The sequence below is a fragment of the Callithrix jacchus genome, chromosome 5 (assembly GCF_049354715.1).
Source record: "Callithrix jacchus isolate 240 chromosome 5, calJac240_pri, whole genome shotgun sequence".
Lineage (NCBI taxonomy): Eukaryota > Metazoa > Chordata > Mammalia > Primates > Cebidae > Callithrix > Callithrix jacchus.
In genome coordinates this window covers 9,441,761-9,468,372 of record NC_133506.1, presented here as the reverse complement: position 1 = coordinate 9,468,372, position 26,612 = coordinate 9,441,761, and the positions used below count along the sequence as shown (strand labels likewise).

Genomic DNA, 26,612 nt, shown 5'->3' with positions numbered 1-26,612 from the left:
TGGCTTGGCCTGGGTTTCCTGGAGGAACAGTTGTCCTCGTTGAACTCCCAGCTGCCTTCCCAGGCAGGGAAGCCAAGACTCTGGTTGGCCTCATTCCTGTACCGGAGAGAGGAAGTGTCTGTCCTTGGGCAGGAACTGGCTTGGCTCTCAGGGAAAGCCTAAACGACACATATACCACTTGCTCTGCTGCTGCAGCTTCTGATCAGGATCATGGCCTCTGTGGAGCAGGTGGCCACACCAGCCTTCATGCTGCCACTGGAGCAAGGAGGGAAGTGGGTTGGGAAGCCTCCCAGAGCCCTTTGGCCTGTACCTGACAGGAGCCTCATAGCTATGCCATACCCATTGTACAGATGAGTAAACAGCGGCTCTACCTGATTGATATACTGGGTTAGTGGCACAGCAAGGCCATAAACCCATATTCTTTTGATAGCAAATCCCTTAGTCCTCCTCATCACTCCCAATGCACACCCTGCCGCCCCAGTGCCTGCCACCCTGGGCTGGTTCATGCCTGAAATTCCACCGTGACAGTTTTCTTTCTCACTGAGTCTCATTCCCTCTTCAGCAAAAAAGGTGGTAACTATCCCCATGGAATAGGTGAGGAGACTGAGGCACAGAGAGGGAGATGTGTGGCTGGAGCTCTCACGGCCTGTAGGCATGACAAGCCAAGTTAGAAAATATTAGTCTGTTTGTCCTCTTTATGTTTTTTTTCCTCAGCTTCAAGCAAATAGTTGGGCTTAGTAAACAGGTGCTGCAGGGATTTAGGCAGAAAAATGAAGGCCCCTTAGTCTTTAGTAACGTCTAAAACCAAAGAGATTCCCTGGAAGGACTGGGAGAGGTTGGGGGCAAGCACATTAGAGGAGCTAGAAGAAGTCAGGCTGTCAGGGGGTGCCGCCGCCACCCCAGCAGGACTGGGGGTGGGGGGAGGACAAGGCCTCATGGTGGATCCAGAAAGCCATACCTGGGTCTTAAGGCCTCTGCCCTCACGGAAGACCCCACAGCCCCACAGGGTGGCTGAGATGGGAGTCCACTAGGGTGGGACAATGGGCACAGCCTCCATCAGTCAACAGATGTTTACTGAGCACCTACTATGGGCTCTGCTGGATTCTGGAAATGAGATGGTCACAGTTCTCGCACTCAGCATTCACATTCTAGTGGGGGAATGGAAAGATAAATGCATGAGTTGCGGGAGGGGATGCTATTCTATGCATGAGAAGTCTCACTCAGTATCGGGTCCAACCCAAAGACCCTGACCCAGTGACAGATGAACAAATGTACTCAGACACAGATAGCCAGTGAGAGAGTGGGCTAGGGGTCCGGGCCACTCACAGATACCGAGGAGAGTTCTGTAAAGTCAGCAGTGGCGGTCCCCACAAGCCAGCCCCATGGGCCTTTATTTAGACAGGTTTAATGGCAAAGCTCTAAAGTAAACGCCATTTGTGGGTGATTATCTTTGCCAACCCCCTCTCCCCCCAAGTATAAAACACTTTTGCCTGTAGATAGTCAAAGGCTGGTTTCAGGGAAACAGATAAGCCAATCTAGATCAAACTATTCTGGATACCTTCCTTTGCTCTCCCTTGTAACTTGCCCTACTCCCTAGCCCTGAGATAAGAGCATGGCTGCCTTCAGCCATAAACGTCTTCCCGAGGCTTTTGTAAAACCTTCCGGCCTTCCAAGAAGTTTGTGTCCATTTTACATTTTCCCCACCACCCTGGCTGAACTCCTACAACTCAGGGAGTGGAGTTTCCTACAGAAAGCATGGAGAGCCATAGGAACACTAGGTGAAAGGAACGGCCAGGGCAAAGACCCTGGAATGGCAAGTTCAAGGGCAGCTAGGCAGCCGGGCACCCAGGAAACTAGCCAGGAGTGAGGCAGGAGATGAGGTTGGAGAGGAAGCAGGGCCCAGTCTGCTGGGCCGAGCAGGCCAAGGTGAGGCCTTCAGCTTTTACTCAGAGCCAGATGGGAGCCGCAAACGAGCAGTGTGGACAGATTCCTGGAAGCCACCTCAAATGCCCGGAGACTCTCTAAGACCCTGGAACTGGGCAGGCTCTGGAAAGGAGGGAGCCTCAAGAATGACCAAGGTTGGGCTTCCCCATCATCCCCATGGGATACATTCATAGACCAGGTGAATTTAAGTAATTCAGGGCTTCTCAAACTTTATTCTTGTTAAATGCAGATTCTGACTTGGTTTGGAGTGGGGCCAAGATTCTGCATTTCTAGCAAACTTTCAGGGGAGGCTGAAGCTGCTGGTCCCTGGACTGTACTTTGAGAAGCTAAGATTTAAAGGAAAGAAATGGCCACATCCGGCCCAGCTGTGCCTGTGGTTGGAGAATCACACCTGCTGTTTGGCTTGAGGCCATGATTCAGGGCTCTTGACGAACTGTGCTGCCCTCCACTCAGCCTGTTGCCTACAAAATCCCAATGGCTCCATGCTCGCTGCATGATGTGGAAGTGGTCAGTGTGGGCAGTGGGCTCCAGAGCCGCTTACTTGGGTCCAGATTCCAGCCCTGGCAGCTACAGGTGGCAAGACTGGGGGAAAGGAATTTTTATTTGTCTTGTCATTTAGTTTCTCATCTGCAAAATGGAAAAATCATGATACCTTCTTTACAGAGCTATTTTGAAGATTCAAAGGAAAATATTTATCAAAGTCTAGCACACAGGAGGGACTTAATAAATGTTATATCACTTTCCCTTCAGTTCCTCCTGTCCTTTAAAGTAGTGATCTATGTACCTTTATCTCATTATTTCAAATTTTTCTATTTTTGTGTGTGTTCTGTGAAGTACATAACAAAGAAATATATAAAATTTGTAAAAAATATCAAATGTACATACGTTGAGGAATACATGTGAAAACTGTTTTCACTAATAGGGAATATGATACAAAAATTTGAAGACCACTGTTTTGAAGCTCAGTGGAATTGAGAGAAATAGAGACTCTTAGGGCTCAAATAGATGTTAAAGGTTTTAAATTCCCCTGGTACCCGCTCTCCCATCTGATGCCCAAAACCCTTGGTTGCACTAGGTTGCCTCCTGTGGTGGGGAGCTCACTACCTTTCTAGGCAATCCATTGTGCACAGTTCTGGCAATGGTTTCCTGAACCCAGTGCCTATCTGTATTCCAGCTGCCTCTGAGTTCCCAGGGACTGACTGAACTGCTCCTCCCCTTACTACACTGTGTCAGAGCCCTGAGATCTCCCAGGGGCCCCCAGTGCCAGGTCACGTGCAGAGTGGGCCATAAATACTGTCCCATGAATGAGAGGGAGTGGGAGTTGGGGAGGAGAAGGGTGATTCTGACAACTCTCATTTGGAGGGCGTGCTAATAACTCAGGGCTGCTGTTTCCCTGGGAGTGTGTTGGTCTGTGTTGAGTCTGTATCTATTTGTTTAGATTTATTTGCATGTGTTTGTACATACGTGTTCGTATGCATGCATCATGTGTTGTGCTGTGTGGCTGTATCTCCAAGCGTGTGCATGACTGTGTATGTATGTCTGTGTTGCATCACAGGTATGCATGTGTGCTGTGCCTGTCTTTCTCTGTGTTTCTGCATGCCTGTGTGTCCAGGTGTATGTCACTGTGGGGTTGTGTGTCGGTCTGGTTTGTTTGCCTGGGCGTGAGTGCTGCACATGTGTGGGCGTGTGCTGTTTGCACTGTTTGTGTGTGTGTGCGCATCTCTCTCTGTCTTTGTGTATCTGTATGCCTGAGGCCCTCCTCGATGTGTCTCGCTGTGTGTGTGTGTCTGAATCTGCAGGAGTGTATTTCCTTTCCCTGATCAGCCCTTGCAGGGAGCTCGGGTGACTCTCACTGCAGCCTGGTCAACTTAAGGCCGTCTGACTGGCAGGCAGCATGGGTTCCACACCTTCCTCTCCTACTCTGCTGTGCTAATCACTGGGTTATATGCAGATGGCAAATGTGTGGCTGCCAGGCTTGGAGGAGGGACTGTGGAGGGGGGTGTGCAGATGAGCAGACACCGAAGAGGGAAAAGACAATTTAAAGGCAGAAAGGGGGAAAACAAGCCTGCTTGGCTTTGGAGTTGTGGGTGTGGGGTTCTTTCTAGAGGCGTGAATTTTGTTAAGAGGATGTGATGACTATGATGTCTTCCCTCCCCTAATCAAGTAAGAGTCTTAGAATCACAGGATTCTAAAATCTTGGAATTTTAGACCTGTAGAATTCTAGAATCTCAGCTGAATGCAACTCTAGACTCTTAGAACCTCTTCAAGGATTCTAATCCTCCTGGGATTTCAGCATCTTAACGTGCACACGCAGTTCTTCTGAATCCTGGCCAGGGCGACCTGAGAGCTCACCCAGTCCACCCCACCCTGGCTCTGGGCAGGGCAGTGGAGACAGAGGTCCGGCCAGTGGGGACATTCTTGGGAGTGTTGCACTGAAATCTTTCCTGGCTCCCTTGATGGACGAGGACTTGCCTGAAGGGTCTGGGGTCTCATATTACTCTCCCCACTGCCACCTTCCGCAGGGACTGAGTTCCTAGCAAAGACAAAGGCACCTGTGTTCCCAGGATCTGTTCTCAGCAGTGCAGGAGCTGGCACAGGCTGCAGGGGTGGGGAAAGTAAAGGGGCGGGGCTTGGCTTCTCTGAGCTCCTCCCAGCCTGGGGTGGGGGTGGGTGGCTGACCAGGCAGCCACAGGCACGCCCCAGGATATTCAGTGGGATGTCTGCTTTCTCTTATTGCTTCCTCTTGCTGCTTAAAAGACCAGACTATGTCCTAGCTCAGGAATCCTGGGAGCCATGGACTGTCCCTGAGGGAGGGCATTGCACTGTTCTTTGAAATCCTCCAGGACTCACCCACGCTTCTTAATGTGGCCACTTTTCAGGCACTGGCTGCTAGCCATCCCCTCCCCCACTCACCCTCTCCCTCGATCCCTCCCTTCCTTTCACACAGGTCCAGCGCAGTGAACTCCCTACTCACTTTGAGTCTACTTGACGTCAGGCCTCTGAATGTTTGCATGGGCTCTCTTTCCTCTCTCTCTTCTTCCTGGTGCAAACTCTCGTTCATCCATGGACTGCAAGCTCTCACTCAATTGTAAGCACCATGAGAGAAAAGGTTGAGCTTATTTAATACTTTATTTCCCCCAGTCTACAACATTTGGTACACATTAGGTATTGAACCAATGTTTGCTGACTGACTAACTGACCGAATGTGTGCTTCAAAGTCAGCTCATTTCCACTCTAAAGCCTCAATTCTCCAACCCCTCCTAGATACTTCCCTGGGGCCCACACCACGCCCGAGAGTACCTGTGGTTGTGAGCGCTTGCTTACTTCTTCTTCTTCACCAAACAGGGAACCTCTTGAAGCTGGAACCGTGTCTGATTAATCCTTTTACCTGCAGCATCCAGTTCAGGGCCCTGGCACCCAGCAGTAGTGGAGTGCAGCAAATGTAGGGCCCTTGCCAGCAGCCTGGCTTGGTGACTTGAAATCCCCTGTCGGTCCCAACTGCACGCACCGGTCCAAGCTGTCGGCAACGTCTGCCTCAGAGTCTCATTTGCAATTATACGTTCTCAGGCTCTTGCCGCTTAATATTTAATAAGCAGGCGGCTGGCCTTCTCTGGCTGCCACTTAAATCCCTGATTGCCTCTTGTCTGAACGTGGCCCCAAGTGAGGCGGGGACTGCTTTGAGGTTAAGTGTAAAGTCTGTGTCTTGGTCGGGGGCTAGCATAAGGCCAGACCCTTGGGGAGGGAGGAAGGAATGCCTGCTGGCTTGAGGCTCCTGGGTGACCTTACCAGGCAAGAGGCTGGTTGGGCATTTGCTCCAACTGGCTCCACCTTGCCTCCCCTGCCATGTAGGTCTAAGGCCACTCCTGGCCTCATAGCAGGGGAGGAGGAAGAGAGGAAAATTGTTCATGAGAGGGTCCCTGACTCACATCCGATTGGTCCAGGAGGAAGAGAGGGGGATTCCGCCTGGGCTGCGTCCCAGCAGGAAAGGTGGTTCTATCCTGTGTGGCTTGGCCACCAGGAGCCAGGGCAGTCCCTGTGTGGGCCTGAGGCGCCACGGAGTTGGGCTCTGGCAGCTGTGCCAGCCTCTCCTGGCACAAGGCTGGGGAGTCTTTCCAAGTTGGCTGTGGAAGGAGATGAGGCAATGGTGATGACCTGACCCTAGGGATGGCCCAACCCTGGGAAACCCTGCAGGCCCAGGGAGGCGTGTCCTCTGCAGAACTGCTGGGGTGAGAGGGTGGAGAGAGGCCAGGTGGCTTGCGAAGGTGACAGGTGACAGGAGGCTTCAGGAAGGTAAGGGCAAGCACAGTGGCTTGGAGGCTGGACTCTGCTACCGAAGACCTGAGGTCCAGGGAAGGACTCCCACCTGGAATCTCAGACTTTGGATCCCAGAGGGCATTTTACAGGGTCAAGAGACTGGCTTTCTGGGTCCCACTCTGCCCCTAACAAGCCCAGTGACCTTGGGCAAGTCATCCGGGTTATACTGTCACCACATGTGTTGGGCAGCATGACAGCCTGCCCCCTTCCTGCTTGGAGTCCTCTGTTTTCCCCTCAGAGCTCATTTAGCCCAGCCCAGGAATCTGAGACCAGAAATGCCACTCTGTTTGGTCTTCAGGGCTGGTCCCTTTAGAAGGTGGTGCTTAGTATAGAACACGATGGTTTCCCAATAGGCTGTGTTTACCAGCACTTACTGTGTGTGAGGGGCCATGTTTAATATGCCTGCTGCCAACATACTCGGTCTCAGACATCTGTGCCATCCTGGTCCTTTCCCTTTCCCTCTCCTGCTCATCATTCTCATGACCTGTGACAGTACCTTTAAAACCCAGCCCAGCCCTGGTCCACATTCTCATCCCACCTTCCCCTGCACTACCCCCTTAGACCACCATCTACCAGCCTCCTTTCAGCTCCCCTGCACCACCTTGGCCCCTGTAATCCATCCCCTACCAGCAGCCAGGAGGCCTTTGAACCATGGAAATCGGATCACATCCCTCCCCTGCTCCGAACCTCCAGGGGCTGCCATGGCGCTTCCAATCAAACTGAACCCTACAGCTGCACGGCTCTACACGGCCGGTGCCTCCCTCTTCTCCATCCTGAGGTTGTCCGTCTTTGCTGCCCACTCTGCTTCAGCCACACTGGCCTCCTTCCTCTCCTCGGACGTGCCCCTCAAGTCCAACCTCGGCCCTTCAAGGCTGTCGATGTCACCTGCGCTTTAGTTCAAATGCCACCTCTAGAGTATCCTTCCTTCAATCTCTAAAAGACCCCTCCTCCTTATGCCTGGCCCCTTGTTATCCTATTTTCAAATTTTATAGCGCTTACCACTTTATGATAGTTCTCTTATTTATTTGTGCACACCCTCCCCGACCTGGAATGCAAACTTCGTCAGAACGAGACTTAGTGCCTGCTGTTCCCTGCTGGCCCCCAGTGCCTAGAAAGCTCCTGACACGTGGCAGGGACTCGATGGGATTTGTCAGAGAGTGATGACATGGCCTTGAGGGATGAGATGTAGTAGTAGTATCTCATTTAATAGAAAGCCCAGCGATGCTAGGTGCCTGTGCAACTTACCAAACTTGTAAAGGGTGGAGTTGGGATTCAAACCCCTGACTGAAGGGGGCTCCAGCACCTGCGCTTTTCTTCAGGGGGCTGAATACTGTGGTCATGGTCAGAGCCTCTGAGTCCCAGGAACTCAGAGCTCAATTAGGGGTGAGGGATGGGGAGGCACTGGCACTGGCGGTGTCCGGCATGTGCTTCTTGATTTTGCTCCCATCTAGGATCCTACCTTAAGGTCTAGAATGAGGCCCAGCCTTGCCCTCACCCCTCTGCCCAAAGGCCACCCCTGCAGCTCCTGTCGAGGCTCCTGAGCCCCCTGGAAGCTCCTGGCTTAGCTGTGGGTCAGTGAGCTCATCCCCTGCCCACCCTGCGGGTTTCCAACGCTCCCTCCCTCTGCCGCAGTCGTTGCTACACAAGTTAATGGAATAACAAGACACTTTACCCATTATCTGATGCAAATACCTTTGCTCACCAGCACCAGCTCTACAGCTCAGATCTTCCTGTAACCCAGCCCAAAGGCCTCCCGCTCCAGGCTCCAGCAGAGGAGGCCTGGGCACCAGCCAGGCACATACAACCCCCTAGCTCGAGCCCTGGAAGGAGGGGTCAGCGGTGTTCTGCTGAGTGAAGACGGGGTCGTGGCACCAATCTTAGTATGTTTCACCTGTGACCATATATTGAGGCCCACTGTGCACAGGCAGTTTGCATATTTCACATTCACATGATTATATGCAATTCTGATCCTCACTGGGCAGACATGGGGATGAAAGGCACAGCCAAGTCTGCGCAGCCCTCAAGTGGTGGATCCAGGTGGGTTTCATACCCACACCCCTGACTTGACCCCACTCTTAACCATTTCCCAAGAACTTTGAGTGGTCCCATTTAGACCTGATTTCTCTAATTGCTCCATAGTAGGAGTTGTATTTATAGACAAAGAAGATGAAGGGGGTGTCAGTTTGCTCAGCCACACGATGGTAAGTGGGACTCTATGCCCAGGAAGGTGGATGTGTGAGTTTGTGGATGTGGTTGGGACAGGAGAGCTCCCAAAGCTTGCCCCCTGGGAAGCTCTGTCCTGAGACCCACCCCACCCCCGGCACCAAAACATATCTGGCCTAGTTCACATTAAGTGCCACAGGCACCCAGAAGGCATGTACAGGGCATGTAAGAAGGTATGTGCTGGGCACCTAGCAGGTGCTGGGGTCACCCAGATGGAAGGTGGACCTTCCCCAAACCATTGCATGAATCTCAGAGAATGGCAGGACAGACGGCCCCTCCCTGCCCACCTGTTGAGGATGTGAAGTTCTCCCTGACCCCAATGTGGCTGTCACACGGCGTTTCTCTGAACATACCTTTAACTTTGTGCACCCACTTCCCTCTGCTGAGAGCAGCATTCTCAACACATGCCCAGCAAACTCCTACTCATTCATCAAAGCCCAACTCTCAAGGGCTCCCCCTCTAAGAAGGCATTTCTAACTAACTTCCTTTTTTTTGGATTAAAAGTCCCTTTCCTGTGCTTCCCAAGCACATGCAGGCCCCTTCCTTGCGGCACATGCCTATGAATTTTATAACCTGTGTTTGCTTTTTCCTTTCGCACTAGACTGTGGGCTCCAGGATGGAGTTGGTTGGAAGCAGTCAGTAGAGGCTCTGGAGCCTCCACCTGAATTCTGATCCTAGCTCTGCCATTTTCAAGCTCTGCGATGGGCTGTTGTGCAAGGAACTTAAGCTCCCTGTGCCTTAGTTTTCTCCTCTCTAAAAGGGAGAGGATAATACTGTTACTTCTTCTCTAGAGTTGTGCTGAGGATGAAATGGGAATGAAGCACTTAAAAGAGGACCTAGCACACAGTAAATGACCGACCAACAGCCATTTTTATTGTCACCTCCAGGTCCCCCAGAGGCAGCTCTTCTCAAGGTCTATTCTCCTGACAGATAAGGTGCTAGTTCTGTCTAGATCAGAATCATCCCTCAGCCAGTGGTTCTCAAACTCCTGTGTGCTTCAGAATCCAGTAGCGTCATGTGAAAAATGCAGGTTAGTCAGTCACCACAGGTCTGAATGGGCCTGGGAATGGGCTTTCTAGAAAGCTCCCTGCATCCCATTCTGACGCAGGTGGTTTACAGCAGGACTCAGACCCACTGCTCTGGGGATCACCAATGAGACTTTGTCATGGGAGTGAAACTCCTGGTGACCAGCTCCTCCTCATCCCTATCAAGGGAGGTTTAGGAGGTAGCACAGTAGTCAAGGAGACCCTTGCCAGGAGACCTGGGTTCAAATCCTGGCTTCCCTCTTCTGGGCAAATGGCTTCCCCTCATTTCCTTTTCTGAGACATGGCGGTCCCACAGTTCCCTTCTCCCTGTCTGAGGCTTGGATGAATGCTTATCCAGAGTGGACCTGAGACACGTTGCACACCCAGCGAGCAGGGGTGGCTACCACCTTCACCCTGCAGCAGTTCGTCTTCTGAGGCTTCGTCCCTGAGTGTTTTATTTTCTGTTGATAGATTCTGGCTCATGTTCGTGGGCCTGCACCTGCATACAAATGCCAAGAGGACTGGCCCGCCCCCAGGATCTGTCCTCGCCTGCTCCTCACCAAGCACCCGGCTGCGAGTTCCCAGCAGGGCTCGGAAGTCCTGGGTCCTCCTGTGAAGCTGGGACCACCATGCTGGTCCAGCCTCCTTGGTTGTGGTCGTGGCCAGAAGCAGTCAGACTGCTGGCCCTTTTGAGCGTGGGTGTCCCTGGGAGAGAGTGGCCGCTGGGAGGTCTTCAGGGAACTTGGGCGCCACTAGGACAATTGGTCGCTGTTTGGGGGAGTGAGGTTGGCAGGCCCTTGGCCCTCAGCACTGAGCCTTTGCCAGGCCCCTGCCAATCCTGGGGCTGGTTTCCCACTGCCTGCCAGTTTCAGGACCATTCAGGGAGGGGTCCAGGGGAATTCATTGCCCCTCTCTTCAGCATCTTTGCTGAGGTCCAGGAAGCCTAGGCAGTGTCCACTCTCAGACAGCAGGTCAGCACAGCCGCAGACATGCTCTGATGATGCCCGCTATCTACCAGGCTAGGGGCAGGATGCTTACAACCCATCTTCCAGATGCCTTAGAGACCCCTCCAGTGGGCTGTCAGGGCCTCACAGGCGATAGCAATGTGGAAGGCCTGGCTGGCTTGAGCCCTGTGTGCATGTTAGCTCTGGGTGGCCCTAGTCAAGTGCCTTGGCTGGCAAAACAACTGAACAAAGCAAAGCCTCTACCCTCCTGCAACTTCCATTCTCATGCGGGGAGGTGGGAGTCAACGCTGTGACAGCACAGGGGAGAAAAATCAAGTGGGAGGTGGGGATGGACACAGGGTGGCGGTGCAGGGGTGATTTCTTCCAAGTGGTCAGGGAGGGGCTCTCTGAAAAGGTGACATGTGAGCAGAGACATGCAGCTATGTGGAGGAAGAGTGTTCAGGCAGAAGGAACAGTATGTGCAAAGCTGCTGAGCAGGAACAGGGCCTGGCGTGTTTGAGAAAGGCTGGGGGGCTAGTGTGGCGGGAGCAGAGGGAGGGAGAGGGAGAGGGGAGGCGGGGAGGCATGGAGGCCTAAGCAGAAAAACTCCTCACTGCCACAGTTGTCCCCATCTCACAGATGGGAAACTGAGCCCAGAGAGGTTAGGCAACTTACCTGAGCCACGCACCTGCTCAGTGGAGGTACCTGGCTGGACACCCACTGTAACATCAGAGCCGCTTAGCACCATGTGACTAACATGCTCTATTGTAAAGCACAAGTGGCACCTTGTCCTCGGTAACCTGGGGTCACTGAGTGCTAGTTGTTTCTCTTTTAACTGTAAGCCCATTTGGCAGGGCTGTGTGCTGGGCACCCAGGAGCCGGGCCATCTTTACTGACCTTCCTGAGATCTGGAGTCTGACAGGCCTCGGTTCGAATCCCCCTTCTGCACTCACTCATCACTGGGCTTTTCTAGGCCTTGGTTCACTTCTCTGTAAAATGGGGCTAATGCTGCCTACCTCAGTGGACTGGCAGGAAGTGAATGAGCTCGGGATAATTAGAAAACATCTGCTGTCTTCAGACCCCCTTACCCAGGCCTCTAAAGCTGTGTTTCTCAAACCTCACAGTGTCCTTCCTGGGAAGAAACAGCCCTCCCCACAAGTGCTGGGTCTGCATGCCTGGGGCCTTTAAACAGGGGATTCCGATGCGAGGGGCTGGGGACCACCACTGCGGCAGGGTTTCTGCAAACCTTGTACAAATGGGAGATGTTGGCATCCCCACTGTCCCCTGCCAGGGCCCTCGCTGCTTTTCCTTTGTGGCATCCATCACACTTGTAATTACTTGTTTAGCATCTGTCTGCTTCTCTGGGCTGCATGCGCTGGCCTCGTTCATGGCTGGGTCCCCAGCACTGAACAGCCTGCCTGGGGCGTAATAAGTGTGTGCTGGGAAAACAAACAAACAGACGCCTGGCCGGCTGAATAAACGCACGGATGCTCTTCGGAGCAGCTGGACCCAGTGTCCCCCCGAGGGCCGGGTTCTGACACGGGCTCTGTGGCCACACACTTCTCCTGTGACCTTGGGCAAGTCACTGTGTTCTCTGAAAGTTTATATTGATCACTTAGGAGGAGTCGGGTGCGGAGGATCCCTGAGAGCTCCGGAAGAACTTGTTGGAAGTGATTCTTGGAGGAAGAAACTGCGTGAGCAAAGGTAAGGAGACGGGAAAGCACACAGCTTGTTCAGGGCATGGCCACACGGCCAGGGGGTCTGATGCTCTTTGTACACCATGGTGTGCGTGTCTGTGCAGGGGGAGTGTGGGATGTGTGTTTAAATCACTTTGTGTGTGTGAGTTTGAGAATGTGTATGTGTGTGGTGTTACTGTGTGTTTCGAAGAGTGTGTCAGAAGCTGAAGCACAAGGAGGGTAAGGATTTTACTTGATATCCCTGGGGTGGGTGGCACATAGTAGCCACACCCTCATGCAGCCCATGTCCTCTGCTTCCCTGGTCTCAGGAGGAAAGGCACTGATCAGGACCAGGCACTGATCCGGGCACTGGGGTTCCAGCAGCTCCAATGGCAAACAGAATCCCTGCTTTCACAGGGGCTGCTTTTGCAAATATAGAGGGGTGACATTAGGAGCAAGGGCACAGTTGGCCCTGGGGGCCTCAAAGGTCAGGCTGTGGAGCTTAGACTTAGGCCTGGAGGCACAGGGAACCGTGGGAGGGAACTTGGAGGGGAGGTGTCCTGGGAGGCATTGAGGAAGGGAATCGCACCACCAGATAAGTTCTGCAGCTGCAGAGCATTGGGCGCTACTGATGGAGTAATCAGGAGACATTGTGCTCACTTCTCCTTCCCTTCCTAGAAGAGGAATCGCAGCGCAACCGGGGTGAGGCGGGCGTATGGGCGACTTAGCTCAGTAGCTAGCGCGTGTGTGCGCGCGGCATGTGTGTGCATGTGTGGTATGTGTGTGTGTGTGCTGTGGAGTGACTCAGAGCGGACCCTGCACCTCTGCGAGAGGGAATTCTATCATGGAAATCGTTTGATGGCCCTCGGAGGCACAGGGTCATGCAGCAAGCCGGCACTAGAATATTTTGAGCTCGCGGTAATGAAAGCAAACGGCAATTTGGCGTGTCTTCAGGCTTGAAAGCCGCAGGGCAGCGTTCAGTCATCAGCGGCCGTTATCACCCACTGATAATGGGGGCTACTGCTCCGGGCCCGGTGAGGGAGAGGAGGGCTCAGAGAGGTTAAGTGACTTGCCCAGCATCACATGGCGGGTAATGGGAGGGCAAAGTCCAAGGTGCAGAGTTTGGCCTTTCCCCCTCCCCCAAGGCCAGGCCGCTCCCCAGAACGGCTCATCTCTGAGCATTTCCTGAGCGCTGGTTTCCATAGCAGCAGGGCCATTCCTGCACAATGGATCCCCATCTTTCCCCGGCTTTGCTGCTGTGGGGGCTGCAGGGGTGGGGATGCTTGGTCTTGGGAACTGCTGGGGTGCGCATAGGAAGGAGCTGGACAGGCCATTTGGATGGTCTTCGGGCTTTACAGAAGGGCCACACTTGTTCAATGTCTTCCATTTCGGCTCTGGAGTTGGTTCTACTTCCAGGTGGAGGGTAGAGAGAGACAGGAGAGAGAATGAAACAGGAAAACCACCAGAAACACAGAATGGGAAGGTCCGAGATGAAATAACCGTTATGAAAGCCAAGACAGAAACAAGATGTTTCCTTTCCAGACAGATTATTTCATTTCATCTTTACGACCTTGGGAGGTAGGTTCTGTCTACTCCCATTTGACAGGTGAGGAAACTGAGGGCAAATGTCGTGTTTCTCAAAGCATAGTTCAATGAAGAGCCAGCCTGGGAGGTCACAGGGTGAAAGGTTGTGGAGGAGAGGACAGTGGTTCAAATGCAGATTCTCTCACCCCATCCTGGGCCTGCAGAATCAGATTCTCTGCAGTGGAACCAGGACTCTGCATTTAGCCAGTTCCCCAGGAGAATTTTCTACGAAGTTTGAGGGTATCCACTGTTGGGAGAGTTGCCCTGTGCTCTGCTCAAGTTTATGCAGCACATAAACTCAGAGCCAGGATTTAGGACCCAGAAGGGAACAAGGTAGAGAGGAAAGTGACAAAGAGAAGCTTTTCAAAGCAAGACAGATATGCCTCAAAAGGGATGGCAGAGAGCAAGAGAGAGAAACAAGACAGAAAGAGACACATGGGGAGAAGTCCTCCCAGCTGAGAGACGGAGAAATTCTGGCAGGACGGGCGTGCACTTTTGTTGGGACGGCTTGTCACTAAACACAGCCCTCACTTAATCCTCACAACAGTCTGATGAGGTAGGTCCTATGCTCCCATTTTCTGGAGGAGAAAACTGAGGCAAGGAGAAAAAGGGGGAAGAGCCCGCTTTGACCCCCGGTGGCCTGGCTTTGGAAGGGATCACAGCTTTAACCACCAGGCTAGGCTGCTTCCTAAGTAGAAAGCTCAGGGACTCAGACTTAGACTCCAATTTTATCTCCATCACCCTACCTGTGTGACTCTCGGAAGCTTTCTGTGCCTCAGTTTCCTCACCTCCAAAATTGTAATAACAATTGCTGTCTCAAAGAGTTCCTATGGGGTCTTGTCTGAGGTGGAACAAGAGCACAGAGCAGTACCTAGTGCTGGAAGTGTAATGGAAGCTGTCAGTAAGTACCCAGGAAGTCCAGGAAACATGTAAAACGTCCTCACCACCGGTGGGTTTCCTGGGGCAAAGGACGGTGTTTTAGTCCATGCTGTGCTGCTGTAACAGAATACCACAGACTGGGTAATTTAGAGTGAATGGAAGCGTATTTGCCTGATGATTCTTGAGAGTGGGAAGTCCACTGGCATCTGGAGAGGGCCCTTGTGTTGCATTACCCATGGTGGAAGGCAAAAGGGTAAGAGATTGTGCAAGATAGAGCAAGAGGGAAGGGTGCTGAGTGCATCCTTTTACCGAGAACCCAGTCCCATGATGACCAACCCACTCCTGTGATAATGGCCTTACTCATCCCTTAAAGGTCTTACATCTCACCGCTCTTGCACTGGGGATTACATGTCCAATATGTAAACTTTGGGGGACAAATTCAAATCCTAGCAGAGGGGAAGAGGCTTCCAGTGGGTCTTACTCTCTGAGTCTGGAGCAAACCTACCAAACACAGAATTATTGATGACACAGAGACAATGACCTGACTCATGGCCCCATCTGCCACTCTAAGCCATTGGGCTCCTGTGAGCCTCACCAGAGTATATCAGGAAGCCCCAACCTGTGACTCACAAGAGCTCACTCCTGAGTCTGCTCTGCCAGATGCTGCAGTGGCTCTGGTGGGCACTATTCTGTGGACCATTATGTCCACTGTGCACCTGCCAGATAGCCTCTGGCTGCGTTGGTACCATCCCTTCACTCTGTGACTGAGGTGCAGGAGCCCTGGGGATGCCCCACTCACCCTTCCAGGGAGGAATGAGTTCTCCCATTTTACAGATGAGGTAGCAGAGGCTCAAAGAGGTAAAGTGAAGGACTGCGAGACACACATCTCGAAAATGGCACAGTCAGCACACACACACACCCCTCTGGTTGTGCTCTGGTTGCCTCCAACAAGCATTTATGGAGCCCCTGGTGTATACTGGGCATTTGTGGTATTTGTGAACACAGTCATTATCTACGTCCTCTCACAGGCTGGGGGCAGCGTAAGAGGAAGGAGGTCCTCCTATGTGCTGTGATGGGTGCTGCAATGACAGCTGACATTTACGCAACGTACCAGGCACATACGCAAGGAAGTTCCATCTATGGCCCCATCACCCCATGCCACAGCTCTGTGGTCATGTGGCAAGCATAGCTTGGGCGGTGATGAGCAGCCAGCCTTGATCCAGCCCCTGTTCTCAAACGTGGGTGGTCTTGGGTTGACTGGGAGGAGGTTGGGAAACAAGCCTCATGACCACTGAGCCTTTCTTCGGTGCTGAGAGGCAGCATGAGCTTTGTGTCTTTGCTCTCGGGATGGTACTGTGCTGCGGTTTACACAACTGAATCTTCAGATTTCACTTACTACCTGAGGGTGGGTATTTAATGGTCTGTTATGACCTCCTTTTTGCAGATGAAGAAAACTGAGATTCAGAGATTCTAAGTAGGGAACATTTGAACTGGGCACGTGAATGCCAAGGCCTGTCCCCTAACTGCCTCTCTGTTCTCTGGGAAGGGAGGGGTGAGGAGGGTCAGGGGCTCTGGGCTGACTCCCTGAAGGAGGAGGTGAGGGCTAGACAGACTTGAAGGACAAGCAGGCGGGCACTGATGGAGGATTGTGGAGAGGGGTGGCAGCCTGGGCAGGACTTAGTGGGTGGGACCCAGCGGGGATGCAGGGTGGGAGCGGGGCCCTCTGTTAGTAAAATCAGAGTGAGGTCACGCCCCCTCCTGCACTCGGAAGACTCCTGTGGCTCCACGTTGCGCGTGGAGGAAAAGCCAAGTCCTGACAATGGCCTGCAAGGCCCCGCCCCGGCTGAGCCTGCTACTCCTCTGACCTCACGGCCAGTCTAGATCCCCCTGGCACACTGAGCGCAGGCCACGCATTCATGGGGAATGTCAGGCACGCTCAGGGCCCTTCTGCCTGCAAGGCTCTCCTCGCAGATATCCAGAGGGTCCCCTCACCTTGCCAAGTCTTTTCATAGACATCTTATTTAAAATTGTGACACCATCCCCCTTTCCACACCCCTGCCTCTCACACTCTTCGTTCTCCTTTCTCGGTTTAATTGCTACTTTTTCACAGCACTTAGCACCATCTGACATGCTATGTATTTTACTTATTTATTTGTTTAGTGCCTGGCAGTCCCTATGATGATGCCAGCTTTAACTGACATTTTGCCCATTTTATTCACTGCTATATCGCCAGAGCCTAGAATAATGCCCGGCACATAGTAGGTGCTCAATAAATGGTTGCATAAATAAAAATACCAACAATGACCCCGTTTCCTCATCATCCCCCTGCACTTTTTTCCAGTTTTGGAAATTGAGGCTCAGAGAAGGCAGGGAGCTTACCCACAGTCACGTAGCCTGTAGAGGGGAAGGATGGGTGTCCAGCCCCCTCAGGAAAGAAGGACTTACTGCCCAGCTGTTGGTGGTGCAGCAGACAAAGTCCCTGTTGGAGATTGCCCAGTTAAGGAGAGCAGCCTTGCCTGAGGTATGTCCCCTCCCTGGGCAGCTCATATCTGATGACGGATCCATGCAGGGTCTAAAGGCCCAGCCCAAGCCACTGACCGTAGCCCTAGGCTTTGGTGGCAGAGGAGAGAGAAGCACAGCTCGGTTAGAGCTGACAGTCCTAGGCAGACTGTTTTAGATTCCATATAAGATGAATTATATCTCCTCACACCCGCACCAAATTCCTGTGTCGAAGCCCCAACCTCCACCACCTTAGAATGTGACTGTATTTGAAGACAGGGTCTTTAAAGAGGTAATTAAGTTAAACGAGGTCATCGAGGGTGGATCTTAATCCAATATGACTGGTGTCCTTACAAGAAGAGATTAGGACGCAGACACACACAGAGGGATGACCAGGTAAAGACACAGAAAGAAACAGCCAAGGAGAGAGGCCTCAGGGGAAACCAGCCCTGCCGACACCTTGATCTTGAACTTCTAGCCCCCAGAATTGTGAGCCAATAAACTTCTGTTGTTGAAGCACCAGAAGATCCTGTGGCTCCGCGTTGTGTGCAGAGGAAAAGCGGAAGTCCTTAGAGTGGCTGGCGAGGCCTGGCCTGATCTTCTCTCTCTGGACCTAAAGGTCCCCAAGAGATGGGTCCTTATCTGTCTTCCTCTATACTGCGTCTCTGGTATCCAGTGTCGTGCAAGTGCTCAATAAGTATTGATTGACAATACTTATTGATTTTGCAAAATCATTTGCAAAATCACCGGATGCCTCACAGAGTCATTGTGAGGCTTAAGTGAGGCTCTAATTGTGAAGCGTCATGGCACAAAACAACAGAAATGTATTGTCTCACAATTCTGGGGGCTAGAAGTCCGTGATCGAGGTGTCAGCTGGGTTGATTTCTTCTGAAGCACCAGTACCACAGCCAACGGTGACACTTTGTTTTATTTTTATTTTTAGTTTGAGATGAAGTCTCGCTCTGTTTCCCAGGCTGGAGTGCAATGGCACAGTCTTGGCTCACTGCAACCTCTGCCTCCTGGGTTCAAGTGACTCTCCTGCCTCAGCCTCCTGAGTATCTGAGATTACAGGTACCCACTGCCATGCCCTGCTAACTTTTGTATTTTTAGTAGAGACAGGGTTTCACTATGTTGGCCGGGCTAATCTCAAATTCCTGACCTCAGGTGACCTGCCCACCTCGGCCTCCCAAAGTGCTGGGATTATGGGCGTGAGCCACCACGGCTGGCCATGTGTGATGCTTTGTTATGGTGGCACTAGCAAATTAATCCAGTGCATTAGCCCATCTAATCTTTACAAGATCTGCATAGTAAGTGTAATAATTACCCCATTCTGCAGATGAGGAAAAGGCTCAGAGAGGGGCAGTGACTTGTCCAAGTTGACACAGTTCAGCCGGGACAATGTGGTGAGACCCCATCTCTACTAAAAAAATACAATAACTAGCTGGGTGTGGTGGTGTGCAGTCCCAGCTACTTGGGAGGCTGAGGCAGGAGAATTGTTTGAACCTGGTAGGTAGAGGTTGCAGCGAGCTAGCACATCACTGCACTTCAGCCTGGGCACAGAGCGAGACTCTATCTCAAAAAAAAAAAAAAAAAAAAAAAAAAGAGAGAAAGAAATAAACGTACTTCATTAGTTGTCAAAGTGAGGTCATTGACCTAACAATCTTCTAGTGTGTTACTATTATAATCCCATTTTACAGATGAGAAAACTGAGGCCCAGATAAGCTGAATCATCCAAAGTCTTAGAGCCACTGTGTGAACAGAGCCAGGATTTGAACCCAGGCATTCTGCCTCCATAGCCTAAGCTGTTAACTGCTACATTAAGCTGTTTGGACATAACTGAACCCACCCCCATTCCCACCCCACGTATGGAGTTTGGACATTATCCTAGGAGTCTTGGGCTAAATCCCTGGAGCCTGTCTATAGCCAGTAGAACAGGGTGCAAGGAGTTAAGCTTTCCTGAGAAGAGATTTCAGACGTGAAAGGGATGCTTTACCCCAGAGGCACACCAGGCATCCCACGCCCACCTCCACACAAGGCAGGGGTGAGAAGTCTGCTCTCACAGCCAGAGCCTTTGAAATGTTATTTCCTGAAGTGTTGCCTCACCCCTACTGCAGCCCAAAGCCTCTGTGACTGGGGCTCCCTCCGGGAAGCAGCTGGTCCCCATCTTTCCTCCTGGTAGAGCCTGGGGCCAGCCGGGGACCAGAGATAACTTAGCTCCCTGTAGGGTGTGGGGCAGGATAAGTCCTGGCTAAAATCTGCCCTCCCTCTGAAAGCCTTGCCCAGCCCACACGCACCTTGCTTTAGCTTGTTTTTACTGTTTTTGCTGAGGACCTCCTGTGTCCACGATGCTTCACAATCTTGCTTAAGACTCACGACAACTTTGTGAAGCTGGTCATTTTGCAAACCCAATCAGTCAATACTTCCTAGCACTTGCTGTGTTCCTGACACTAAACTAGACACCAGGGACACAGTACAGAGGATGAAGGCAGATAAGGACCCGTCTCTTGGGGAACTTACCGTCTAGAGAGAGAAGCCAGCCAGACGAGGAGAGAGACAATCGTGGGCAGTGCAGGGTAACGGGAAGCACAGGGGGCTTTGCCAGCCTATTGTGTTAGTTAGGGCAGGATAACTGCTGTTACAGACAACCCCCAAATCTCAATGACTCACAATCTGCCTGTCACTCAGGTCACAGTCTGGCGTAGATCAACTCCTCGTGGTCACTCAGAGACCTAGGCTTTTCCATTCAGAAAGGAGGTCTTGGTTTCTTTTGTGATCTTCTGCTTCCCCCAGCAGAGGAGAGGAAAAGGCAGAGTATGGAGGACTGCGGGGAGGTTTCATGGGCAGGCCTGGAGGGGACTTATGGCCACCTCACCTGGTCTTGTGTGGGTATGCAGGCAGCGACCTAGGAGTGAAGGAAGGAGCCGTGTCATGCCCAGCAGTGTCCCCAGGTGAATTCAGTGGAGGAGAGGTGATTTCCTAAACAATGAGAGTTGCTTAGGAAGAGGGTATGGATTCTGGGTGGCCTCAGACTTCTAACCAGTGTATGTTCACTGCAGGATGGGAGTCAGGACTCTTTTAGCTTCAGCTGACAAATACCCAAATGAAACTACTCAAGGAAAAGAGGGAATGCGTTGGTTCTGGTCTAGGAAGGTGGTTTCAGGAATGGCTGGATACAGGAACTCAGCAGAGTCCAGTCCTCTTTTCTTGTTGGCTTTAGCCTCCAGGCAGCCTCTGGATGTGTGGTAGGGAAGCTAGCCACCAGCAGTGCACCCAAACATGTCCACAACAAGCCCAGCGAGCCCAGCAGGAGGGAGGGAGCATATGTATCACATATCTATGTACATAGATCATATGCATGTCATGTATCATATATCCTCTCTACATGTCATATATCCATGTATAGATCATATATTATCTGTTGTATATCCTACATATCACATATATGTCATATATCCTAGATACACATCACATATCCATCATATATGTCATATATGTCATATGCCTACATATATTATATATCCATAAATATCCCAGATATCCCAGAAAATCACTTTGTTCCTCAATGGGACCCACGACCACTCTTGTTTTGGTGATCTTGATGGAAACCCCAGGTTCACACAGTATGGAGCAGGGACCATTTTACCGAAAAGGGACTCAGAGAGACAACATCAGCAAGTTTACTACAGGAGACGTTTCTAGATCTTTCCAAGAACATTGGGCCTGACACACAGTCCTACATGTCAAAAGGGATAGGAAGCTGGAGAAAAATAGGTGGCTGGTCTCTTTGTTAATAGCCAGTTTCTAGAGCCAGGTGTGGACCACGTGATTTTTATGGCATCAGCACATAACTTTGCTTTCTCCCTCCCTTAAGTTCAGAAGCAGCAGGAGACCCAGGAGTCAAGAGGTGAAGAACAAAATGTCAGCTTTTTACAGATAAAGCTGTTTAGAGAATGTGGCTTGGGCATGCAGGCAAATGGGAGTGCCAGCACTGATCCTCAGCATTGGACAGCCTTACCTTTGCCATCACAGGTAGATGGATAAGCACAGATCTCTCCTGTCTCACTCCTGGGGCAGGCATATCTTCACAGGTAGGTGACCCCAGGTTGAGAGAGGGCTCACCTCTTCATGCTCACCAATCATTCAGTCTAGATTTGTTGCTCTGGTGAGGTCACCCCCACCCCCAGCCCCTTTTCAAATGTGTACCACAGTAGGGGATGAGGCCAGAACCTGAGAGACCTGGCTGCCTTGTGGGTAGACCCTGGAAAATACAAGCAAATAGCCCCTCCTGCCTGGGAGCTCCTGGTTCCTGAGGAAACAGATGGGAATTTGTGATGGGCAGAGAGTCAGAGAAAGAAGCATTCTTGTTTTCCTTTATTTTTTTTCAAATATGACTATTCGAATAATACAATTTACTGTGCAAATTTTAAAAGGAAAAGAAAACCAGGAAAGAATTGTAAAAATGCAAGCCACCTTCAATTCCATCATCTAGTGTTAACTATCGTTACATGTTGGTGTATATCCCTCGGGCCTTTGTGAGTGCGTGTGTTTAAACAAAATTAGAATCATGCTCTGCGCATAATTTTTTATCCAGCTCTCTTTAACATTCTATATAAAGCATTTCAGCATGTCCAGGAGGCTGGAGGCAGCACGAGGGCAGGAACCAAGTCTGCTTGATGATTGGTCTCTCTCCGGGGCCTACCATGTGCACCATGCTAAAAAAATATTGCAGAAAAGAGGGCTATTCACAGGTAATATTGATTAGGTGACTTCTAGGCATCACCATGCAGCCTGAATTACATTCTCACAAGATAATGCGATAGGCATCTCTCTGAATCACTGAAGAGGAAACTGAGGCCAGGGGAGGTGAAGTAGGTCACACAAGGCCACCTGTCCATGTCACATCTCTGCATGAACACATCCTGTGTGTGCATTTTCCTACTTGACACATTTTCTTTATGTCACATCCCACTTTTAATCAGGGATAGAGGGACGCTCTGTTTGCTTGAGACAGGACTCTACTTGGAAAGAAGGTCTATCTCATTCTGGGAGGGGGGATATGCTGAGGACTGTCACCGAGCCTTTGAGCCCCACTGGGATTCTTTTGTTCTTCTTCGTTGAGGCAAGGTTTTTCTCTGTCACCCAGGCTGGAGTGCAGTGGGGGGATCGTAGCTTACTGCAGCCTTTAACTCCTGACCTCGAGTGATCCTCCTCCCTCAGCCTCCTTACAGGCATGAGCCGTGGTGTCCCACTGGGATCCTTAAGCAGCCTGGGCACAGGATGGTGATGGGTCTGTCCTCACTTGGGCACTGTTGCCCATGCCCCGCCTGTCCCAGCTGTGTGTGTTAGTGCATCTGCCTCTTCGCTGGATGTCGGGGTCTCCCAGTATGCCCACTGCCTATCTTTTGGAATTCCACAGAGGCAGAAGCTCTTAATGCCCCTTGGCCTTTCTTTCTGTTTCAGGACACATGGACCCTGTGTCCGGCTGCTGGCACACAAGTCTGCTTGAGGGTTTATCTGGCCACGGGAGCCTGCTCTGCTCCCAAGCCTACCAGGAAGCGATGCCTCCTGGGAGCAGCTTCCAGCCAATTACTCTAGGAATTGGCATTGAGATCCTCCAGCCTCCTACCCTGGAAGGGGGCAACTCTGAGGCGCACTCAGTGCCTTCTTGCAGAACTCCTAGAGGGGTGGAGCTCCCGTGGCCCACGGTGCTAACTGGCTTTCTAATAAACATTTTATCAGCCTTCTTCCCTTCCCTGTCTCACTTCCCTCTCCCTCCTCCCACATCAGTGCTTCCTGGGATCACCTCTCAAATAAAATTGGATCCTTGGCTCAGGATTGGCTTCTTAGGGAACCCAAAGCAAGACTTTTTACTCTTTTCTTCCCTGCAGCCACCACCCACCTGAATTCCCCACAGGCTCTGTCTGCACTGTCCCCCCTCTAATCCATTTGCCACATTTGTCCTCAGAATCACCTTTTATATTCTGGCCCCCTCCCTAAGTAGCTGGGTTCCCCTGGCCTCCAAGCTGGAGTCAGCCCAGCTTTCAGGGCTCTGTATGCCAACCTGTCCGGAATCTTTTTGAAGTATGACTTTCATCCTATGTTTGGGCCGTACTGACCTATCTCGTCTGTCTCTGCCTTTGCACATGCTGTTCCACCTGCCTGGTGTGCCCTTCCCTATCTTGGTCATTCAGAAAACTTCTATTCATCCAGCAAGACCCATCTCAGAAGTTACCTTCTCTGTGAAGCCTACCAGACCACTCTAGATATTGACAACCTCTCCCTTCTTTTGTGCCCAATTTGTATATTATTTTTTCCTTGAATCCAAGAGTCATCTTACTTTATTGTAGTTATGTGTTTGTATTCTGTCTCCCCAACAGGACTGTGAGTTCCTTGAAGGCAGATCAGACCTTTTTTCTCTTACCCCAGGGCCTGCCTAGCATTGACTCTAGGACAAATTAGGTCCCCAATGAATACAAGTGTCCCTTGCTATCCAAACTCTCCTATATACTCAAAACCTAGAAAGAAAAAATAGGTTAGGACAACATGGCATCACTTATGATTCTGAGTCCATTGTCCAATATCCTGCTACCAGAATTTAGGAGTACTATGGATTTGGATGGTGAGAGATACTTGTGTATGAATGAATTAATTACTTAATGAATGGGGGCATTCAAAGCTGAGAGCGCTCATCAACTCTGGGCACAGACCTGCGTGAAGTTGGTGGAGAGGAGGGAAGGAGGGAACATGGAGATGCCAAGCCAGAGCCAAGAAAGTTGTTTTGCTTTGGAATATATTATTTTTGCAGGTTGCTATAGTTACCGCTGTGAAATTAAAAATTAAAACCTTGTGAAAGAGAGAGGGTTGACTGAGATGAGGCAGTTCCTTGACAGGCTGAGTTATTTATCTTTTCCCTATGTAACATCTGGTTATGTGCTTGCAAATTTATTTTTAATTCAGAGCTCTAAAAAGGATTTCGTGGTAGTGCGAGGTGCCCGGTTGATAGGCTTGGGAGGGAAAGGTTAGAGGGTGGTATCTGGGGCCTGCTGGTGACCCCCAGCTTCTTTCCTGGCCCTTGCTCATGCTTCTCACATAACCTCTAGGAATCAGGGGGTAGCTTGAATGTGTCTGGACCCCCTGCCAATCAAGCAGCCGCCGTAACCATGGTTCCCAGATGCAGAGCCAGGATGGAGGCTGCTGTCTGGTTCCTGTGGTTCTTTGAGTGTGAGGACAGGCATGGCTGGGAGTGGGGCAGGCTTCGAGTCCCTGTCTCTCTGGTCTGTCTCCCAACATGCGTGTCTCTGAGTGTCTCCGGGGGTATTTCTGGACCCCTCATTCTGCCATCCAGAAAGGCAACAACAGTGGTTTAAATGAGGCACCATCGGCCGCAGTGAAGAGCTGTGGGATCTGATTCCAGCCCAGCTGCTGCTGACTGTGTGACTTGGGGAAATCACCTTTCCTCTCTGGCCCCTGTTCTCTCAGTTCTACAGAGATGGGTTGGAGTCTGCAGTAACCCACTGGATCCCTACTGTGGGAATCTAACTGAGTCTAAGGAGGTGCCAGGCATCATTGGAGCCTATTTTTGTGCTTCCGCCTGACTGCCCAAGGTGACAAGTTGGGAACCCAGGACAGGATGTCCTGTGGATTTCTTTTCCCTGCCAAGCTCCTTCCTGCCTTGTACCTTTCCACTGGTGTTTTCTGCCTGGAGCTTTCTTCCCCGAGATGTTCACAGGACTCCCTTCTCTATCCCACCCAGTCTTACACGTCACCTCCTTAGCAGGGACTCTCCGCCCAGCCGATCTGGAATGGAATAGCCTCGTCCTCCCTCCCCCACCCTGAAGCTTCTGCTTTTCTCTTCCAGCACCCTCACTGCCTGTGAGTGTAGTATATTTTCTGTCTGTCTGTCATCTGTCTGTCTGCCTTCCTTTCTGGAATGTCAACCCCATGAGAGCAGAGACATTGCCTGACATGGTCTGTTTGGGTCACAGCTGCTTCCCCAGCTCCCAGAGCAGGGCCTGGCATGTGGAGAAAGTAATAAATGTTTGTCAAGTAATGAATGAATGAAGGAAGAAAGGAAGGAAGGAAGAAAACATTTATTGGTCTCTGCTACATGCAGGATTAGGTTAAGACAAGCTAGGATGGGTTAGGACTAAGGGGAAATGAATGAGATTAAAAACTCCCAGACTAGGAAAAATGAATGCCAAAGGCAACTTTAGAGGAGGAAATAAATTCTCTCATAATGGCTGAGGTGTGAGTTGTGTATGTGTATATATATATATTTATATATGTGTGTGTGTGGTGGGCGGAGGGGGCCTTTTCTGTCGTGGTAATAGTAATCATACAGGTGCATAACGGAAAATAATTGTATGTATAAAACCTAAACCCTCTGACAATAACAAAAGTCATAATAATGACCATGAATTGAGTATTTATTATGTGTGGGACACAGTGCTTTAGATATATTAACTCTTTACAAAAGGCCCTTTTTGGGAGAATGGACTTGGCTCTTCTTTTCACTGCTGTACCTGCAGTGTGTGGGACATGGCAGGGGCCCAATATATGTTTATGCAATGAATGAATCTTCATTTTCTATTCAAGGCCTTTGATCAGAAAGGGCAAGTGACTTGTCCATGGACACACAGCTGGAAAGTGATAGAGCCAATTGAAGCCAGGTCCATCTGGCTCTGTTCATCTTGCAAAAGGAGATCTCTCTGTATGCTTGCTTGAGTCTCTGCTGACCACCACTCTCCTGGAGAAATGACTCCCCACCCCCATCCCTCACTGACCCTTACAACATGCCTACAGCTCTGCTTGGCTCGCAGTCGGAAAGATCTTGGGCTAGATGGAATGGAAATCAGGCCAGAGGTTTCTCCCACCAACACTGCAGACACAGCCTGGGCATTGGTGTCTCCGAAGCCTCCCAGCTCATTGGCATCTTTCACTATGCCTGACAAGGCTGGTGTGGGAGGACCAGGGAATGTTTTGTGGGCAGACACGTACATTCCAAACTTCTTAACAGGTCTGGGCTCATCACCCAGGCTCCCCCATGAGTGAGCTCCAAAAAGCATGGCTGAAGCCCTGGGCCTGCATGTTCGGTGGGGATGAATAATTAAGCAATCATCAGGTGCCAACAGCTTGACAAGGGGGTTTTGTATAGCTGACAACGCTGCATCCCAGCCTGACTCTGATTTTGGGTAGAGACTGCTGTTTCTGCTGGCTGTCTCAGCAGCGCCCAGAGCAGCAGATCTCCATGGCAGAGGGACCTATTTGATTGTTCTAGTGGACAGAGGATGTGTCCTGGGGAAGGGAATTGCAGCCAGGCTGACCCGGGTTCAAATCCTTGTTCCTCCTGAACATGGCTGGGTGATCTTGGAGAAGCCTCTTCTTGGTTTCCATTCTGTGCCTTTATTTCTTTGGTAAAATGGAAAAATGAGGAGTTATTAAGGAGATGAAATTAGGTCTCCTTAAAAAGCCCTTCTCTTTATGCTTATCCCCTTCCCTTCTTCCTACATGGAACAGGGATGCGA

The 26,612-nt window shown here is 51.0% G+C and overlaps 1 protein-coding gene across 1 annotated transcript in view; it reads left to right on the top strand.

The window, feature by feature from the left end:
• Positions 1–26,612, top strand: part of LOC128931969 (uncharacterized) — a 96,100-nt gene that overhangs the window by 8,186 nt on the left and 61,302 nt on the right. The window contains exon 4 of the mRNA XM_078370941.1: positions 12,070–12,154. The gene's annotated coding sequence lies outside the window, so the exon portion shown is untranslated. The remainder of the gene's footprint in view (positions 1–12,069; positions 12,155–26,612) is intronic.